Source organism: Ochotona princeps, chromosome 17 (assembly GCF_030435755.1).
Source record: "Ochotona princeps isolate mOchPri1 chromosome 17, mOchPri1.hap1, whole genome shotgun sequence".
Classification (NCBI taxonomy): domain Eukaryota; kingdom Metazoa; phylum Chordata; class Mammalia; order Lagomorpha; family Ochotonidae; genus Ochotona; species Ochotona princeps.
Window position 1 is genome coordinate 43347406 of NC_080848.1, and position 20573 is coordinate 43367978.

The following is a 20573-nucleotide window of genomic DNA, read 5'->3' on the forward strand; positions in this document are numbered from 1 at the left end:
GGAAACTGAGAGGACCTCAGATAACATGTCCACCTGTTCTTAAGTCAAGTTCACTCATCAGCTTATGATTAGCAAGCCAGTCCAAACATGTTGGTTAAACTGCTCCTGTGTCTGAAGAACCACAGAGATCTGCCATGCCAGGGTGTACACAGTCATAACCGCCGGTAGCTATTGCTGTTACAGTGGCAGAGGTAACCCCGAAGTCATACTCTGGCCGCAGGTGGACTGACAGGTCGTTTTCTTTAACTGTCATCGTTCTGGGAAAATAGGTGGGCACGCACCTCACCACAGCCAGCGGGTACTCAGTTGTATTCCAACATTCTGAAAGAAAACAATCTATTCCACAAGTTAAGTGAATCTCTGCCTAACTAGCATTGCTAACAAGAAACACAAACGGATAAAAGCAATTCTGCAACTGGCCTCCAAAAATCATGGACATTGCTGCTTCCACAGCACAAACGGAGGCTTCACCTCAAAAGAATTTGTGGTTATACTCTGCATAGGATTTTAGTAGGAATACTTACGTCCTCTAAATGTACTGTTTTTATCTGTAAAAGAATGGCCACTATTCCTAAGGTTGAACTAGTCAATACAATGCAGGGTGATGGCACAGTAGAATTACTAATATTAATACTCACCTGAAACAATAATAACTAGCTTGTCCTTTGGGGATCTATATTGATCCCTATTCCCCCTTTCTGTTTATATAGCATAGTTTTAATCTTTTTTTTTTTTTTTACGCTTCCATAGCTTTATTGCCTCTTGGCACCATGTTTTAGCCTGTTCATACGCTAACTGCTTTACCAAAGGCATTGCTGACTCCACCTCCCCAAAAATTCTAGAGGCAGTTTGAATAAGTCTAGCTACAAAATCAACATAAGACTCATTGGCTCCTTGAATAACTTTGGAGAGACATCCCTGTAGATCCCCACTGCCTGTTCTAAATTCCACTGGGGGTTTTCTGCAGCAGCATTACGCTGTGCAGTGTCTGAACAAAACTCTTGGTATGTCACCTTCTAAGAAAAAGCATGGGCAGAAATTGAGCTATTTATAAAAAGAGCTCCAGACCCCCAACAGCTGGGGTCACACACCAGACAATCTGATAATCTGGTTTAAGGAGAAACTGGCAGAAAATATCAGGACCTAAATGCTTAACAAATACTAATATGTAATATATAAAAACCTAATATACTTGCTTGTCCCGTCGATCTTCCGATTCAAATGCCATCATCTTGGCCAGTACCCGAGCTTTCACAAGACTCAGCAGCAGGAGCTTGCCGGACAAGCCTCTCAGGAATCCATCTCGAACCATTTTCGTTTTTTGTGAAAATATAGACTGATCCTTGCCTCCAAATGAGGACGGGATCTGGGCCTTGGGTCTGAGGTACCAGGTTGCTTACTCTTATAGGGTTAGTATAAAGTGAAAACTGTCAAATAATAGCTTTACTAAACATTTATCCCAAAGGCCTACTTCCTGTTATAAATGAGACAGGAATACAGGTTAATAATAAATGTATCAATGATATAATATACTTTAAAAAATAATTATTAGTAATTTAAATTACATAAATTTAAGAAATCCATGTTAACTAGTAATCTTATTCAAAGTAAATGAATTTGTAGCAAAGGTTTAAAATCACTTAGATATTTTTACAATCCTATCAGAAAGCTCTGGGATTGTCTGCAGAATTCAGAGCTCAAGGCAACCTGCTTTTGCTGTTGATATGCAAATTATATGTATGCATTAATTTACCTGCTTTTTAAAATGTTTCCTACAGGAAGTTTAAACTTAATTCACAAAAGCTAGAATATACAGAAGACAAACATTAAAACACACATGTGCGCGCACACACACAAACACATGCTTTTGGAGACTTAAAAAAATTATTCTCAATCAAACTTAGTAATAGTAGTGTTCTCCAGAAACCAGTAGCTGTAAAATCATCAAGTAAATAGTCTTGAACAAAGACCTTGAGAAAGAAAAGTCACTGCTATGAAATCTTTTCATCATTGCAAGAATGCAAATTTTAGTCTTCCCAGTAATATAGCTATCCTAAGAATATGTAGTAAACAACCAGATACAACTGTAGAGCTAAATCATTAAAAGTGCAAACTAAAATTTAAACCTTCAAAACTCCATGGATGTATACAACAGTTTGACACGACAAAATTTTACTACATTTGGCAATAATCTTAATCCAATCAACCTGATTAACTGTCTCCACAAAACGGGAGATAAATCCGTTGGCATTCTTGAGGCCTCATAAGAATACCAAGGGAAACCCTAGAATTGGAAACTTTTGAATTCTTGGATGCCACTTTAAGGATGGCTAAAAATATCTGGAAGAAGGTTTTTGTTGTTGTTAGTATAACACGTTATAGGTTAGACTTCGTTATTGACATGAAATCATCACTCAAATACCTTTAAAACAAATACAAAATCTTTACCAATTTAAAGCAGTGAGAAGTTTGATAACCAGCCGAAAACACAAGAATTATTTTAAACTCTAAAAATGCTTTATATAAAATAAATACATTAATTTAACTTATACCTTGAAATAATTTAATAGTGAATTACAGTTAACTTCTATAACAAATTATTTGCAATAAAATTTTACATTTTTGAAAACATCACAAATGAAACCTTAAGAATTACAAGAGATGAAATCGTTTTTTGTTTTTTTTTTTCCTTGACCTTTTCTTTCTGATCATACTAAAAAGATATTTAAAAGGTAGAAAACAAGGCAACAGAAAACTTAGGGTCAGGTAATGGAGGTCTGAATGAATCAAAAAGCGGCCACCTGTAGTAATATAAGTTCTGACTAACAAAATAAGCATCCCAAAAACTGTTATCAGAGCAAAGCATTTAGCCAAGCTTTTAATGGGTGGAGGATCCTCAGAAGACTCACTTCCAGAGGCCTCTTCCTTATCCTCCGAGTCTGACTCTCCTGACTCACTTAACAATCTCTGCAGCAGGTGCTGCATGCGCACCGTGGAGGACAAATTCCCCATTGCTATAACTTTTCTCTAGTCACTCAACCGTGAACCTTATTGTCGCCAACCGCGAACCTTTTTATTTTTGTTTTTGTTTTTCTTGTCGCTAACCTGCGAACCTGACGTGCACGTCCCCGCCTAGTGCGGCTTCCTGAGCAAAAGGCTCAGTTGTAAACTAATTCCCGCTGTAAGCGGCTCCCTGAGCGATCTGCTCAGCTACTTACCTTCCTGGTATTCACCAGCTAACTTCTGTCCGAGTCACGGTACCAGATATCTGAGTCTCCCGTCCCGCGGAAGAAATCACCCGATACTGGAGAGCGTTTCAGAGGCACTTTTATTCCAACCTTCAGTTCCTCCTTTGGGGCAGAAGCCTCTGGCTTATATATCCCTCCTGTCCGTTAAATCCGTTACCCAGAAGCCTTCAGTTAAGTCAGTTAAGTCCGTTATTTCCGTTACACAGAGAACCTCCTCACCCCTCCCCCGAGGCCCCTGGCTATCTCTCAATCCTCCAATCAGCTTACACGCCTGAGGCAAGCAGTAAAGGGCCAATCACAGGGCACTTCCTGAAACCTGTCTCCAAGAGGAAGTAGGGTCCAGGCTCTCCTTAGGGCAGGGCACAGGTGCAGTGCTCCCAACACCCATTGAGCCCAGTGGGATGGAATCAAGCAGCTTGAGCACCCACACAAAACGAACATGGAGCTCCTCACTCAAGGCGCTCAAAACCCCAGAGCCAAAGATAAGTTCAGTGCCCAAGCCATTTCCCGCTGCCATGGAAACCAAGTGCTCTGACAGCACATATGTCTGAAAGTGGATATGAGTCCTAGGGAAGGGAGTGTGGTGGTGAATGTCAACTGCCCGAAGCAGCAGCACAGCTCTTCCAGTGCCAAAACAACTCCACCTGCCTGATGAACTTCACATACCATCAGCTGTCCTGGCAGCTATCTAGGAAATCCTGTTGGGTCACTTCCGGTCCCATGCTCATTGAGCCCAGTGGGATGGAATCAAGCAGCTTGAGCACCCACACAAAACGAACATGGAGCTCCTCACTCAAGGCGCTCAAAACTCCACAGCCAAAGACAAGTTCAGTGCCCAAGCCATTTCCCGCTGCCATGGAAACCAAGTGCTCTGGCAGCATATATGTCTGAAAGTGCATATAACACTAAGAGAATGGAGTGTGCTGGTGAATGGCAACTGCCCGAAGCAGCAGCACAGCTCTTCCAGTGCCAACGCAACTCCACCTGCCTCATGAACTTCACATACCATCAGCTGTCCTGGCAGCTATCTCGGAAACCCTGTTGGGTCACTTTCGGTCCCATGCCCATTGAGCCCAGTGGGATGGAATCAAGCAGCTTGAGCAACCACACAAAATGAACATGGAGCTCCTCACTCAAGGCGCTCAAAACCCCACAGCCAAGGACAAGTTCAGTGCCCAAGCCATTTCCCGCTGCCATGGAAACCAAGTGTTCTGGCAGCACATATGTCTGAAAGTGGATATGACACCTAGGGAAGGGAGTGTGCTGGTGAATGGCAACTGCCCAAAGCAGCAGCACAGCTCTTCCAGTGCCAAAACAACTCCACATGCCTCATGAACTTCACATACCATCAGCTGTCCTGGCAGCTATCTAGGAAACCCTGTTGGTTCACTTCGGGTCCCATGCCCATTGAGCCCAGTGGGATGGAATCAAGCAGCTTGAGCACCCACACAAAACGAATATAGAGCTCCTCATTCAAGGCGCTCAAAACTCCACAGCCAAGTACAAGTTCAGTGCCCAAGCCATTTCCTGCTGCCATGGAAACCAAGTGCTCTGGCAGCACATATGTCTGCAAGTGGATATGACACCTAGGGAACTCTGTTTAGTGGTGAATGGCAACTGCCCGAAGCAGCAGCACAGCTCTTTCAGTGCCAAAACAACTCCACCTGCCTCATGAACTTCACATACCATGAGCTGTCCTGGCAGCTATCTAGGAAACCCTGTTGGGTCACTTCCGGTCCCATGCCCATTGAGCCCAGTGGGATGGAATCAAGCAGCTTGAGCACCCACACAAAACGAACATGGAGCTCCTCACTCAAGGCTCTGAAAACCCCACAGCCAAGGACAAGTTCAATGCCCAAGCCATTTCCCGCTGCCGTGGAAACCAAGTGCTCTGGCAGCACATATGTCTGAAAGTGGATATGACACCTAGGGAACTCTGGTGGTGAATAGAAACTGGCCAAAGCAGCAGCACAGCTCTTCCAGTGACAAAACAACTCCACCTGCTTCATGAACTTCACATACCATCAGCTGTCCTGGCAGCTATCTAGGAAATCCTGTTGGGTCACTTCCGGTCCCATGCCCATTTATCTGTGTCTCCCGTCCCGCGGAAGAAATCACCCGATACTGGAGAGCGTTTCAGAGGCACTTTTATTCCAACCTTCAGTTCCTCCTTTGGGGCAGAAGCCTCTGGCTTATATATCCCTCCTGTCCGTTAAATCCGTTACCCAGAAGCCTTCAGTTAAGTCAGTTAAGTCCGTTATTTCCGTTACACAGAGAACCTCCTCACCCCTCCCCCGAGGCCCCTGGCTATCTCTCAATCCTCCAATCAGCTTACACGCCTGAGGCAAGCAGTAAAGGGCCAATCACAGGGCACTTCCTGAAACCTGTCTCCAAGAGGAAGTAGGGTCCAGGCTCTCCTTAGGGTAGGGCACAGGTGCAGTGCTCCCAACAACTCCCCCTTTTTGTTTTATTAAGCAAGGGACTGTGCCTGTCTTAGGTGTTCAGAGTCCAGGCTCTCCTTACCCGTCATGGGCAAACCGCATGGCTAGGAACGTGGCGCCTGTCTTAGGTTGGTAAAGCCTTTTCGGATACTTACCCGTCTCTGACTACCAGTCCAACATGCCTAGCCAGATTTCTGGGGATTTTCTGTTGTGAAGGGCAAGCACAGCTTGCACTAGCAACCGCTGTATGAAGCGTCCGCTGACCCCAAAGAAATAATTAATAAGATAAGGCCCAGGCCTACTATACCGGCCCATTGGCGTGCAAAAGAAAGACCCTTTAGTATCCAATTTGTCCATTGCTCTACTGTGGCAATCTCTACTTTGGTGCTATTTATAGCGAATAACTCTCTGGGCAAATTCAATGCTCGGGACCCATTGGTGACAATAGAAGGAGTAACACACAATCCAGGTAAATGGAGCTTGTACACATACATAAATAGCAGTATAGATAACATCACAACTGCAATTAACTTTAACATCTTCCCATATTCTAGAACTATTACTACTATAATTACAATTTTTTATCACTACCTTATCAATAAACGCAAAATCTGATATATCTGAACATCTACCCCTACTGGTGCACAATACCCAAGCATTCCAGGGCTGGGCAGATACAGATTGAACAGGATTACCATATGTATAATTATATCAAACTGAACATCCTAAGTCCCATACAAATAAACCGTGTAAATTATCAAACTAAACATCTCAAGTCCCATTCAAATAAACTGAAAGGCTTCTAAATAGATTAGCTGCAAGTTGGAAACTGAGAGGACCTCAGATAACATGTCCACCTGTTCTTAAGTCAAGTTCACTCATCAGCTTATGATTAGCAAGCCAGTCCAAACATGTTGGTTAAACTGCTCCTGTGTCTGAAGAACCACAGAGATCTGCCATGCCAGGGTGTACACAGTCATAACCGCCGGTAGCTATTGCTGTTACAGTGGCAGAGGTAACCCCGAAGTCATACTCTGGCCGCAGGTGGACTGACAGGTCGTTTTCTTTAACTGTCATCGTTCTGGGAAAATAGGTGGGCACGCACCTCACCACAGCCAGCGGGTACTCAGTTGTATTCCAACATTCTGAAAGAAAACAATCTATTCCACAAGTTAAGTGAATCTCTGCCTAACTAGCATTGCTAACAAGAAACACAAACGGATAAAAGCAATTCTGCAACTGGCCTCCAAAAATCATGGACATTGCTGCTTCCACAGCACAAACGGAGGCTTCACCTCAAAAGAATTTGTGGTTATACTCTGCATAGGATTTTAGTAGGAATACTTACGTCCTCTAAATGTACTGTTTTTATCTGTAAAAGAATGGCCACTATTCCTAAGGTTGAACTAGTCAATACAATGCAGGGTGATGGCACAGTAGAATTACTAATATTAATACTCACCTGAAACAATAATAACTAGCTTGTCCTTTGGGGATCTATATTGATCCCTATTCCCCCTTTCTGTTTATATAGCATAGTTTTAATCTTTTTTTTTTTTTTTTACGCTTCCATAGCTTTATTGCCTCTTGGCACCATGTTTTAGCCTGTTCATACGCTAACTGCTTTACCAAAGGCATTGCTGACTCCACCTCCCCAAAAATTCTAGAGGCAGTTTGAATAAGTCTAGCTACAAAATCAACATAAGACTCATTGGCTCCTTGAATAACTTTGGAGAGACATCCCTGTAGATCCCCACTGCCTGTTCTAAATTCCACTGGGGGTTTTCTGCAGCAGCATTACGCTGTGCAGTGTCTGAACAAAACTCTTGGTATGTCACCTTCTAAGAAAAAGCATGGGCAGAAATTGAGCTATTTATAAAAAGAGCTCCAGACCCCCAACAGCTGGGGTCACACACCAGACAATCTGATAATCTGGTTTAAGGAGAAACTGGCAGAAAATATCAGGACCTAAATGCTTAACAAATACTAATATGTAATATATAAAAACCTAATATACTTGCTTGTCCCGTCGATCTTCCGATTCAAATGCCATCATCTTGGCCAGTACCCGAGCTTTCACAAGACTCAGCAGCAGGAGCTTGCCGGACAAGCCTCTCAGGAATCCATCTCGAACCATTTTCGTTTTTTGTGAAAATATAGACTGATCCTTGCCTCCAAATGAGGACGGGATCTGGGCCTTGGGTCTGAGGTACCAGGTTGCTTACTCTTATAGGGTTAGTATAAAGTGAAAACTGTCAAATAATAGCTTTACTAAACATTTATCCCAAAGGCCTACTTCCTGTTATAAATGAGACAGGAATACAGGTTAATAATAAATGTATCAATGATATAATATACTTTAAAAAATAATTATTAGTAATTTAAATTACATAAATTTAAGAAATCCATGTTAACTAGTAATCTTATTCAAAGTAAATGAATTTGTAGCAAAGGTTTAAAATCACTTAGATATTTTTACAATCCTATCAGAAAGCTCTGGGATTGTCTGCAGAATTCAGAGCTCAAGGCAACCTGCTTTTGCTGTTGATATGCAAATTATATGTATGCATTAATTTACCTGCTTTTTAAAATGTTTCCTACAGGAAGTTTAAACTTAATTCACAAAAGCTAGAATATACAGAAGACAAACATTAAAACACACATGTGCGCGCACACACACAAACACATGCTTTTGGAGACTTAAAAAAATTATTCTCAATCAAACTTAGTAATAGTAGTGTTCTCCAGAAACCAGTAGCTGTAAAATCATCAAGTAAATAGTCTTGAACAAAGACCTTGAGAAAGAAAAGTCACTGCTATGAAATCTTTTCATCATTGCAAGAATGCAAATTTTAGTCTTCCCAGTAATATAGCTATCCTAAGAATATGTAGTAAACAACCAGATACAACTGTAGAGCTAAATCATTAAAAGTGCAAACTAAAATTTAAACCTTCAAAACTCCATGGATGTATACAACAGTTTGACACGACAAAATTTTACTACATTTGGCAATAATCTTAATCCAATCAACCTGATTAACTGTCTCCACAAAACGGGAGATAAATCCGTTGGCATTCTTGAGGCCTCATAAGAATACCAAGGGAAACCCTAGAATTGGAAACTTTTGAATTCTTGGATGCCACTTTAAGGATGGCTAAAAATATCTGGAAGAAGGTTTTTGTTGTTGTTAGTATAACACGTTATAGGTTAGACTTCGTTATTGACATGAAATCATCACTCAAATACCTTTAAAACAAATACAAAATCTTTACCAATTTAAAGCAGTGAGAAGTTTGATAACCAGCCGAAAACACAAGAATTATTTTAAACTCTAAAAATGCTTTATATAAAATAAATACATTAATTTAACTTATACCTTGAAATAATTTAATAGTGAATTACAGTTAACTTCTATAACAAATTATTTGCAATAAAATTTTACATTTTTGAAAACATCACAAATGAAACCTTAAGAATTACAAGAGATGAAATCGTTTTTTGTTTTTTTTTTTCCTTGACCTTTTCTTTCTGATCATACTAAAAAGATATTTAAAAGGTAGAAAACAAGGCAACAGAAAACTTAGGGTCAGGTAATGGAGGTCTGAATGAATCAAAAAGCGGCCACCTGTAGTAATATAAGTTCTGACTAACAAAATAAGCATCCCAAAAACTGTTATCAGAGCAAAGCATTTAGCCAAGCTTTTAATGGGTGGAGGATCCTCAGAAGACTCACTTCCAGAGGCCTCTTCCTTATCCTCCGAGTCTGACTCTCCTGACTCACTTAACAATCTCTGCAGCAGGTGCTGCATGCGCACCGTGGAGGACAAATTCCCCATTGCTATAACTTTTCTCTAGTCACTCAACCGTGAACCTTATTGTCGCCAACCGCGAACCTTTTTATTTTTGTTTTTGTTTTTCTTGTCGCTAACCTGCGAACCTGACGTGCACGTCCCCGCCTAGTGCGGCTTCCTGAGCAAAAGGCTCAGTTGTAAACTAATTCCCGCTGTAAGCGGCTCCCTGAGCGATCTGCTCAGCTACTTACCTTCCTGGTATTCACCAGCTAACTTCTGTCCGAGTCACGGTACCAGATATCTGAGTCTCCCGTCCCGCGGAAGAAATCACCCGATACTGGAGAGCGTTTCAGAGGCACTTTTATTCCAACCTTCAGTTCCTCCTTTGGGGCAGAAGCCTCTGGCTTATATATCCCTCCTGTCCGTTAAATCCGTTACCCAGAAGCCTTCAGTTAAGTCAGTTAAGTCCGTTATTTCCGTTACACAGAGAACCTCCTCACCCCTCCCCCGAGGCCCCTGGCTATCTCTCAATCCTCCAATCAGCTTACACGCCTGAGGCAAGCAGTAAAGGGCCAATCACAGGGCACTTCCTGAAACCTGTCTCCAAGAGGAAGTAGGGTCCAGGCTCTCCTTAGGGCAGGGCACAGGTGCAGTGCTCCCAACACCCATTGAGCCCAGTGGGATGGAATCAAGCAGCTTGAGCACCCACACAAAACGAACATGGAGCTCCTCACTCAAGGCGCTCAAAACTCCACATCAATCACAAGTTCAGTGCCCAAGCCATGTCCCGCTGCCATGGAAACCAAGTGCTCTGGCAGCACATATGTCTGAAAGTGGATATGACACCTAGGGAACTCTGCTTGGTGGTGAATGGCAACAACCGAAGCAGCAGCACAGCTCTTCCAGTGCCAAAACAACTCCACCTGCCTCATGAACTTCACATACCATCAGCTGCGTGACAGCTATCTAGGAAACCCTGTTGCGTCACTTCCGGTCCCATGCCCATTGAGCCCAGTGGGATGGAATCAAGCAGCTTGAGTACCCACACAAAACGAACATGGAGCTCCTCACTCAAGGCGCTCAAAACCCCACAGCGAAGTACAAGTTCAGTGCCCAAGCCATTTCCCGCTGCCATGGAAACCAAGTGCTCTGGCAGCACATATGTCTGAAAGTGGATATGACACCTAGGGAACTCTGTTTGGTGGTGAATGGCAACTGCCCGAAGCAGCAGCACAGCTCTTCCAGTGCCAAAACAACTCCACCTGCCTCATGAACTTCACATACCATCAGCTGTCCTGGCAGCTATCTAGGAAACCCTGTTGGGTCACTTCCGGTCCCATGCCCATTGAGCCCAGTGGGATGGAATCAAGCAGCTTGAACACCCACACAAAACTAACATGGAGCTCCTCACTCAAGGCGCTCAAAACCCCACAGCGAAGTACAAGTTCAGTGCCCAAGCCATTTCCCGCTGCCATGGAAACCAAGTGCTCTGGCAGCACATATGTCTGAAAGTGGATATGACACCTAGGGAACTCTGTTTGGTGGTGGATGGCAACTGCCTGAAGCAGCAGCACAGCTCTTCCAGTGACAAAACAACTCCACCTGCCTCATGAACTTCACATACCATCAGCTGTCCTGGCAGTTATCTAGGAAACCCTGTTGGGTCACTTCCGGTCCCATGCCCATTGATCCCAGTGGGATGGAATCAAGCAGCTTGAGCACCAACACAAAACTAACATGGAGCTCCTCACTCAAGGCGCTCAAAACCACACATCCAAGGACAAGTTCAGTGCCCAAGCCATTTCCCGCTGCCATGGAAACCAAGTGCTCTGGCAGCACATATGTCTGAAAGTGGATATGACGCCTAGGGAAGCGAGTGTGGTGGTGAATGGCAACTGCCCGAAGCAGCAGCACAGCTCTTCCAGTGACAAAACAACTCCACCTGCCTCATCAACTTCACATACCATCAACTGTCCTGCAGCTATATAGGAAACCCTGTTGGGTCATTTCCGGTCCCATGCCCATTGAGCCCAGTGGGATGGAATCAAGCAGCTTGAGCACCCTCACAAAAGGAACATGGAGCTCCTCACTCAATTAGCTCAAATCCCCACAGCGAAGTACAAGTTCAGTGCCGAAGCCATTTCTCGCTGCCATGGAAACCAAGTGCTCTGGCAGCACATATGTCTGAAAGTGAATATGACAGCTAGGGAAGGGAGTGTCTTCGTGAATGGCAACTGCCCGCGGCAACAACACAGCTCTTCCAGTGCCAAAACAACTCCACCTGCCTCATGAACTTCACATACCATCAGCTGTCCTGGCAGTTATCTAGGAAACCCTGTTGGGTCACTTCCGGTCCCATGCCCATTGAGCCCAGTGGGATGGAATCAAGCAGCTTGAGCACCCACACAAAACTAACATGGAGCTCCTCACTCAAGGTGCTCAAAACCACACATCCAAGGACAAGCTCAGTGCCCAAGCCATTTCCCGCTGCCATGGAAGCCAAGTGCTCTGGCAGCACATATGTCTGAAAGTGGATATGACACCTAGGGAACTCTGTTAGGTGGTGAATGTCAACTGCCCGAAGCAGCAGCACAGCTCTTCCAGTGCCAAAACAACTCCACCTGCCTCATGAACTTCACATACCATGAGCTGTCCTGGCAGCTATCTAGGAAATCCTGTTGGGTCACTTCCGGTCCCATGCCCATTGAGCCTAGTGGGATGGAATCAAACAGGTTGAGCACCCACACAAAACGAACATGGAGCTCCTCACTCAAGGCGCTCAAAGATCCACAGCCAAGAACAAGTTCAGTGCCCAAGCCATTTCCCACTGCCATGGAAACCAAGTGCTCTGGCAGCACATATGTCTGAAAGCGGATATAACACCTAGAGAAGGGAGTGTGTTGGTAAATGGCAACTGCCCAAAGCAGCAGCACAGCTCTTCCAGTACCAAAACAACTCCACCTGCCTCATGAACTTCACATACCATCAGCTGTCCTGGCAGTTATCTAGGAAACCTTGTTGGGTCACTTCTGCTCCCATGGCCATTGAGCCCAGAGGTTTGAAATCAAGCAGCTTGAGCACCCACACAAAACGAATATGGAGCTCCTCATTTAAGGCGCTCAAAACTCCACAGCTAAGCACAAGTTCAGTGCTCAAGCCATTTCTCGCTGCCATGGAAACCAAGTGCTCTGGCAGCACATATATCTGAAAGTGGATATGACACCTAGGGAGCTCTGTTAGGTGGTGAATGGCAACTACCCGAAGCAGCAGCACAACTCTTCCAGTACCAAAACAACTCCACCTGCCTCATGAACTTCACATACCATGAGCTGTCCTGGCAGCTATCTAGGAAACCCTGTTGGGTCACTTCCGGTCCCATGCCCATTGAGCCCAGTGGGATGGAATCAAGCAGTTTCAGCACCTACACAAAACGAACATGGAGCTCCTCACTCAAGGCGCTCAAAACTCCACAGCTAAAGACAAGTTCAGTTTCCAAACAATTTCCCGCTGCCATGGAAACCAAGTGCTCAAACAGCAAATATGTCTGAAAGTGGATATGACACCTAGGCAGCTCTGTTTGGTGGTGGATGGCAACTTCGCAAAGCAACAGCACAGCTCTTCCAGTGCCAAAACAACTCCACCTGCCTCATGAACTTCACATATGATCAACTGTCCTGGTAGCTATCTAGGAAACCCTGTTGGCTCACGTCCGGTCCCATGCCCATTGAGCCCAGTGGGATGGAATCAAGCAGCTTGAGCACCAACACAAAAGGAACATGGAGCTCCTCACTCAAGAAGCTCAAAACTTTACAGCCAAAGACAAGTTCAGTGCCCAAGCCATTTCCCGCTGCCATGGAAACCAAGTGCTCTGGCAGCACATATGTCTGAAAGTGCATATGACTCCAAGGGAGCTCTGTTAGGTGGTGAATGGCAACTGCCCGAAGCAGCAGCACAGCTCTTCCAGTGCCAAAACAACTCCACCTGCCTCATGAACTTCACATACCATCAGCTGTCCTGGCAGCTATCTAGGAAATGCTGTTGGGTCACTTCCGGTCCCATGCCCATTGAGCCCAGTGGGATGGAATCAAGCAGCTTGAGCACCCACACAAAACGAACATGGAGCTCCTCACTCAAGGCGCTCAAAGCCCCACAGCGAAGTACAAGTTCAGTGCCCAAGCCATTTCCCGCTGCCATGGAAACCAAGTGCTCAAACAGCACATATGTCTGAAAGTGGATATGACCCCTAGGGAAGGGAGTGTGGTGGTGGATGGCAACTGCCCGAAGCAGCAGCACAGCTCTTCCAGTGCCAAAACAACTCCACCTGCCTCATGAACTTCACATACCATCAGCTGTCCTGGCAGTTATCTAGGAAACCCTGTTGGGTCACTTCTAGTCCCTTGCCCATTGAGGCCAGTGGGTTGGAATCAAGCAGCTTGAGCACCCACACAAAACGAACATGGAGCTCCTCACTCAAGGCGCTCAAAACTCCACAGCTAAGCACAAGTTCAGTGCTCAAGCCATTTCCCGCTGCCATGGAAACCAAGTGCTCTGACAGCACATATATCTGAAAGTGGATATGACACCTAGGGAGCTGTGTTAGGTGGTGAATGTCAACTGCCCGAAGCAGCAGCACAGCTCTTCCAGTTCCAAAACAACTCCACCTGCCTCATGAACTTCACATACCATCAGCTTTCCTGGCAGCTATCTAGGAAACCCTGTTGGTTCACTTCCGGTCCCATGCCCATTGAGCTCAGGGGGATGGAATCAAGCAGCTTGAGCACCAACACAAAAGGAACATGGAGCTCCTCATTCAAGGCGTTCAAAACCCCACAGTCAAAGGCAAGTTCAGTGCCCAAGCCATTTCCCGCTGCCATGGAAACCAAGTGCTCTGGCAGAACATATGTCTGAAAGTGTATATGACACCTAGGGAACTCTATTAGGTGCTGAATAGAAACTGCCCGAAGCAGCAGCACAGCTCTTCCAGTGCCAAAACAACTCCACCTGCCTCATGAACTTCACATACCATCAGCTGTCCTGGCAGCTATCTAGGAAATCCTGTCGCGTCACTTCCGGTCCCATGCCCATTGAGCCCAGTGGGATGGAATCAAGCAGCTTCAGCACCCACACAAAACGAACATGGAGCTCCTCACTCAAGGCGCTCAAAATCCCACAGCCAAGGACAAGTTCAATGCCCAAGCCATTTCCCGCTGCCATGGAAGCCAAGTGCTCTGGCAGCACATATGTCTGAAAGTGGATATGACACCTAGGGAACTTTGTTTGGTGGTGAATAGAAACTGCACAAAGCAGCAGCACAGCTCTTCCAGTGACAAAACAACTCCACCTGCATCATGAACTTCACATACCATCAGCTGCGTGACAGCTATCTAGGAAACCTTGTTGTGTCACTTCCGTTCCCATGCCCATTGAGCCCAGTGGGATGGAATCAAGCAGCTTGAGCACCCACACAAAACGAACATGGAGCTCCTCACTCAAGGCGCTCAAAACCCCACAGCCAAGTACAAGTTCAGTGCCCAAGCCATTTCCCGCTGCCATGGAAACCAAGTGCTCTGGCACCACATATGTCTGAAAGTGGATATGACACCTAGGGACCTCTGTTAGGTGGTGAATGGCAACTGCCCGAAGCAGCAGCACAGCTCTTCCAGTGCCAAAACAACTCCACCTGCCTCATGAACTTCACATAACATCAGCTGTCCTGGCAGCTATCTAGGAAACCCTGTTGGGTCACTTCCGGTCCCATGCCCATTGAGCCCAGTGGGATGGAATCAAGCAGCTTCAGCACCCACACAAAACGAACATAAAGCTCCGCATTCCAGGCGCTCAAAACTCCACAGCCAAGCAGAATTTCAGTGCCCAAGCCATTTCTCGCTGCCATGGAAACCAAGTGCTCTGGCAGCACATATGTCTGAACGTGGATATGACACCTAGGCAGCTCTGTTTGGTGGTGAATAGAAACTTCCCAAAGCAGCAGCACAGCTCTTCCAGTGCCAAAACAACTCCACCTGCCTCATGAACTTCACATACCATCAGCTGTCCTGGCAGCTATCTAGGAAATGCTGTTGCGTCACTTCCGGTCCCATGCCCATTGAGCCCAGTGGGATGGAATCAAGCAGCTTGAGCATCCACACAAAACGAACATGGAGCTCCTCACTCAAGGCGCTCAAAACCCCACAGCCAAAGACAAGTTCAGTGCCCAAGCCATTTCCTGCTGCCATGGAAACCAAGTGCTCTGGAAGCACATATGTCTGAAACTGGATATGACCCCTAGGGAAGGGAGTGTGGTGGTGGATGGCAACTGCCCAAAGCAGCAGCACAGCTCTTCCAGTGCCAAAACAACTCCACCTGCCTCATGAACTTCACATACCATCAGCCATCCTGGCAGCTATCTAGGAAACCCTGTTGGGTCACTTCCGGTCCCATTCCCATTGAGCTCAGGGGGATGGAATCAAGCAGCTTGAGCACCAACACAAAAGGAACATGGAGCTCCTCATTCAAGGCATTCAAAACCCCACAGTCAAAGGCAAGTTCAGTGCCCAAGCCATTTCCCGCTGCCATGGAAACCAAGTGCTCTGGCAGAACATATGTCTGAAAGTGTATATGACACCTAAGGAACTCTATTAGGTGCTGAATAGAAACTGCCCGAAGCAGCAGCACAGCTCTTCCAGTGCCAAAACAACTCCACCTGCCTCATGAACTTCACATACCATCAGCTGTCCTGGCAGCTATCTAGGAAATCCTGTCGCGTCACTTCCGGTCCCATGCCCATTGAGCCTAGTGGGATGAAATCAAACAGGTTGAGCACCCACACAAAACGAACATGGAGCTCCTCACTCAAGGCGCTCAAAGATCCACAGCCAAGAACAAGTTCAGTGCCCAAGCCATTTCCCACTGCCATGGAAACCAAGTGCTCTGGCAGCACATATGTCTGAAAGCGGATATAACACCTAGAGAAGGGAGTGTGGTGGTAAATGGCAACTGCCCAAAGCAGCAGCACAGCTCTTCCAGTACCAAAACAACTCCACCTGCCTCATGAACTTCACATACCATCAGCTGTCCTGGCAGTTATCTAGGAAACCCTTTTGGGTCACTTCTGGTCCCATGCCCATTGAGGCCAGTGGGTTGAGATCAAGCAGCGTGAGCACCCACACAAAACGAACATGGAGCTCCTCATTCAAGGCGCTCAAAACTCCACAGATAAGCACAAGTTCAGTGCTCAAGCCATTTCTCGCTGCCATGGAAACCAAGTGCTCTGATAGCACATATATCTGAAAGTGGATATGACACCTAGGGAGCTCTGTTAGGTGGTGAATGGCAACTGCCCGAAGCAGCAGCACAGCTCTTCCAGTACCAACACAACTCCACCTGCCTCATGAACTTCACATACCATCAGCTGTCCTGGCAGCTATCTAGGAAACCCTGTTGGGTCACTTCCGGTCCCATGCCCATTGAGCCCAGTGGGATGGAATCAAGCAGTTTCAGCACCTACAAAAAACGAACATGGAGCTCCTCACTCAAGGCGCTCAAAACTCCACAGCTAAAGACAAGTTCAGTGTCCAAACAATTTCCCGCTGCCATGGAAACCAAGTGAACTGGCAGCAAATATGTCTGAAAGTGGATATGACACCTAGGGAGCTCTGTTTGGTGGTGGATGGCAACTTCGCAAAGCAACAGCACAGCTCTTCCAGTGCCAAAACAACTCCACCTGCCTCATGAACTTCACATATGATCAACTGTCCTGGCAGCTATCTAGGAAACCCTGTTGGCTCACCTCCGGTCCCATGCCCATTGAGCCCAGTGGGATGGAATCAAGCAGCTTGAGCACCCACACAAAACGAACATGGAGCTCCTCACTCAAGGCGCTCAAAACTTTATTGCCAAAGAAATATTCAGTGCCCAAGCCATTTCCCGCTGCCATGGAAACCAAGTGAACTGGCAGCACATATGTCTGAAAGTGCATATGACTCCTAGGGAGCTCTGTTAGGTGGTGAATTTCAACTGCCCGAAGCAGCAGCACAGCTCTTCCAGTGCCAAAACAACTCCACCTGCCTCATGAACTTCACATACCATCAGCTGTCCAGGCAGCTATCTAGGAAACCCTGTTGGGTCGCTTCCGGTCCCATGCCCATTGAGCCCAGTGGGATGGAATCAAACAGTTTGAGCACCCACACAAAACTAACATTGAGCTCCTCACTCAAGGCGCTCAAAACTTCACAGCCAAAGACAAGTGCAGTGCCCAAACCATTTCCCGCTGCCAGGGAAACCAAGTGCTCTGGCAGCAAATATGTATGAAAGTGGATATGACACCTAGGGAGCTCTGTTTGGTGGTGAATGGCAACTTCCCGAAGCAGCAGCACAGCTCTTCCAGTGCCAAAACAACTCCACCTGCCTCATGAACTTCACATACCATCAGCTGTCCTGGCAGCTATCTAGGAAACCCTGTTGGGTCACTTCCGGTCCCATGCCCATTGAGCCCAGTGGGATGGAATCAAGCAGCTTGAGCACCCACACAAAACGAACATGGAGCTCCTCACTCAAGGCGCTCAAAGCCCCACAGCCAAGAACAAGTTCAGTGCTCAAGCCATATCCCGCTGCCATGGAAACCAAGTGCTCAAACAGCACATATGTCTGAAAGTGGATATGACCCCTAGGGAAGGGAGTGTGCTGGTGGATGGCAACTGCCCGAAGCAGCAGCACAGCTCTTCCAGTGCCAAAACAACTCCACCTGCCTCATGAACATCACATACCATCAGCTGTCCTGGCAGTTATCTAGGAAACCCTGTTGGGTCACTTCCGGTCCCATGCCCATTGAGGCCAGTGGGTTGGGATCAAGCAGCTTCAGCACCCACACAAAACAAACATGGAGCTCCTCACTCAAGGCGCTCAAAACTCCACAGCTAAGCACAAGTTCAGTGCTCAAGCCATTTCCCGCTGCCATGGAAACCAAGTGCTCTGACAGCACATATATCTGAAAGTGGATATGACACCTAGGGAGCTGTGTTAGGTGGTGAATGTCAACTGCCCGAAGCAGCAGCACAGCTCTTCCAGTGCAAAACAACTCCACCTGCCTCATCAACTTCACATACCATCAGCTGTCCTGGCAGCTATCTCGGAAACCCTGTTAGCTCACTTCCGGTCCCATGCCCATTGAGCCCAGTGGGACGGAATCAAGCATCTTGAGCACCCACACAAAACGAACATGCAGCTCCTCACTCAAGGCGCTCAAAACCCCACAGCCAAGGACAAGTTCAGTGCCCAAGCCATTTCCCGCTGCCATGGAAACCAAGTGCTCTGGCAGCACATATGTCTGAAAGTGCATATGACACCTAGGGAACTCTGCTTGGTGGTGAATATCAACAACCGAAGCAGCAGCACAGCTCTTCCAATGCCAAAACAACTCCACCTACCTCATGAACTTCACATACCATGAGCTGTCCTGGCAGCAATCCAGGAAACCCTGTTGGGTCACTTCCGGTCCCATGCCCATTGAGCCCAGTGGGATGGAATCAAGCAGCTTGAGCACCCACACAAAACGAACATGGAGCTCCTCACACAAGGCACTCAAAACTCCACAGCCAAGGACAAGTTCAGTGCCCAAGCCATTTCCCGCTGCCATGGAAACCAAGTGCTCTGGCAGCACATATGTCTGAAAGTGGATATGACACCTAGAGAAGGGAGTGTGGTGGTGAATGGCAACTGCCCAAAGCAGCACAGCTCTTCCAATGCCAAAACAACTCCACCTGCCTCATGAACTTCACATACCATCAGCTGTCCTGGCAGCTATCTAGGAAACCCTGTTGGGTCACTTCCGGTCCCATGCCCATTGAGCCCAGTGGGATGGAATCAAGCAGCTTCAGCACCCACACAAAACGAACATGGAACTCCTCACTCAAGGCGCTCAAAGCACCACAGCCAAGGACAAGTTCCGTGCCCAATCCATTTCCCGCTGCCATGGAAACCAAGTGCTCTGGCAGCACATATGTCTGAAAGTGGATATGACACCTAGGGATCTCTACTTGGTTTTGAATATCAACAAACGAAGCAGCAGCACAGCTCTTCCAGTGCCAAAACAACTCCACCTGCCTCATGAACTTCACATACCATCAGCTGTCCTGGCAGCTATCGAGGAAACCCTGTTGGGTCACTTCCGGTCCCATGCCCATTGAGCCCAGTGGGATGGAATCAAGCAGCTTGAGCACCCACACAAAACGAGCATGGAGCTCCTCACTCAAGGCGCTCAAAGCCCCACAGCCAAAAACAAGTTCAGTGCTCAAGCCATTTCCTGCTGCCATGGAAACCAAGTGCTCTGGCAGCACATATGTCTGCAAGTGGATATGACGCCTAGGGAAGCGAGTGTGGTGGTGAATGGCAACTTCCCGAAGCAGCAGCACAGCTCTTCCAGTGACAAAACAACTCCACCTGCCTCATCAACTTCACATACCATCAACTGTCCTGCAGCTATCTAGGAAACCCTGTTGGGTCACTTCCGGTCCCATGCACATTGAGCCCAGTGGGATGGAATCAAGCAGCTTGAGCACCCACACAAAACTAACATGGAGCTCCTCACTCAAGGCGCTCAAAACCACACATCCAAGGACAAGCTCAGTGCCCAAGCCATTTCCCGCTGCCATGGAAACCAAGTGCTCTGGCAGCACATATGTCTGCAAGTGGATATGACGCCTAGGGAAGGGAGTGTTTTGGTGAATGGCAACTGCCCGAAGCAGCAGCACAGCTCTTCCAGTGCCAAAACAACTCCACCTGCCTCATCAACTTCACATACCATCAGCTGTCCTGGCAGCTATCTAGGAAACCCTGTTGGGTCACTTCCGGTCCCATGCCCATTGAGCCCAGGGGGATGGAATCAAGTAGCTTGAGCACCCAAAAAAAACGAACATGGAGCTCCTCATTCAAGGCGCTCAAAACCCCACAGTCAAAGACAAGTTCAGTGCCCAAGCCATTTACAGCTGCCATGGAAACCAAGTGCTCTGGCAGCACATATGTCTGGAAGTGAATATGACAGCTAGGGAAGATAGTGTGGTGGTGAATGGCAACTGCCGGAAGCAGCAGCACAGCTCTT